Source organism: Rattus norvegicus, chromosome 10, assembly GCF_021556685.1.
Source record: "Rattus norvegicus strain SHRSP/BbbUtx chromosome 10, alternate assembly SHRSP_T2T, whole genome shotgun sequence".
Taxonomy (NCBI): Eukaryota; Metazoa; Chordata; class Mammalia; order Rodentia; family Muridae; genus Rattus; species Rattus norvegicus.
The window spans coordinates 30,662,372-30,663,967 of record NC_141543.1 but is presented as its reverse complement, the minus strand read 5'-3'; the positions used below and the strand labels follow the sequence as shown (position 1 = coordinate 30,663,967).

General features: G+C 46.5%; 1 pseudogene; it reads left to right on the top strand.

Moving 5' to 3' along the window:
- The first annotated feature begins 421 nt into the window (after window positions 1-421).
- Phb1-ps7 (prohibitin 1, pseudogene 7) lies at window positions 422-1,326 on the top strand (annotated as a pseudogene).
- Window positions 1,327-1,596: the final 270 nt, after the last annotated feature.

Sequence of the window (1,596 nt, the reverse complement as noted above, 5' to 3'; positions counted from 1 at the left end):
TTTTTTCTTGAGGTTTATATTTTACCGTTGAAGGTGAAAATTCTGACTGTATTAGATATTCCAAACGTCTACTAGTTGATTAAGAACAGCGCAGTGTTGAGACACTGATATTCTTGTCATGATCAACCCCTGTGCAACCTGTTGGTGGAGCTTTTGAATGTGGATTTGAAGTAGCAAAAGAATAAAGGAGCTAAGTTTCTAAGGGAAGCTTGATGGTGTTGCAATGAGTAGCATTTGACAGAGAGAACTTAGCAGTGGGAGTTAAGTAGGCTTGTCAAATCCTAAATTCTGTGCAAGGAGATTGAATTTATCCAGCATGTAGCTGAGTAGCACTAAGGGAGGAGGGATACATAGCAAGGATTAAAAGTATTAATTAGGGGGAATTCATGTGGAGGTCAGAGTGGAAGCAATAGAAGAAATCATGGCTGTCAAAGCCTTTGAGTCAGTCGGAAAGTTCGGCCTGGCATTAGCAGTTGCAGGGGGCGTGGTGAACTCTGCTTTACATAACGTGGATGCTGGACACAGAGCTGTCGTCTTTGACCGATTCCGTGGCGTACAGGACACTGGTAGTGGAAGGGACTCAGTTTCTCATCCCTTGGGTACAGAAGCCAATTATGTTTGACTGCCGCTCTCGACCACGGAATGTGCGGGTCATCACTGTTAGCAAAGACTTGCAGAATGTCACCATCACACTACACATCCTCTTCCGGCCAGTGGCCAGCCAGCTTCCTCAGATCTACACCAGCATTGGTGAGGACTATGATGAGCGGGTGCTGTCGTCTATCACCACAGAGATCCTCAAGTCGGTGGTGGCTCGATTCGCGATGCTGGAGGATTGATTACCCAGCGAGAACTGGTTTCCAGGCAGGTGAGCGATGACCTCACAGAGAGAGCAGCAACATCTGGGCTCGTCCTGGATGACGTGTCCCTGACACATCTGACCTTCGGGAAGGAGTTCACAGAGGTGGTGGAAGCTAAACAGGTAACTCAGCAGGAAGCAGAGAGAGCAGAGAGCCAGATTTGTAGTGGATTTGCAGCAGAAGAAGGTGGCCATCATCTCTGCTGAGGGGGACTCCAAGGCAGCCGAGCTGATCTGATCGCCAACTCGCTGGCCACCTCCAGGGATGATGGCCCGATCGAGCTGTGGAAGCTGGAAGCTGCAGAGGGAATTGCTTACCAGCTCTCCTGCTCTCGGAACATCACCTACCTGCCAGCAGGGCACTCTGTGCTCCTTCAGCTCCCCCAGTGAGACCAACCAGGCCTCAGCCTCCATCACTCTGAATGACGCCTTCTGACTCACCCCAGGAATCACTGTGAAATTTAATGATTGGCTTAACGTGAAGGAAATAAAGGTAAAATCACTTCAGATCTCTAAAAAAAGGTATTAATTAAAAATTAACAGTGACATCAGAAACAGGATCATGAGCTATGATGTGCTTACACGAAGAGGTCAAAGCTGTTTACTATTAAATACTTTAAAAGTACCAACATTTGCTAATGCTTATTATTTTAAAAAATGATCTTATATTTATAGAATTATTTTTACCAAGGACTCAGTTACATATGCCTAACCCCCGCACAAAGCAGATCTCCAGA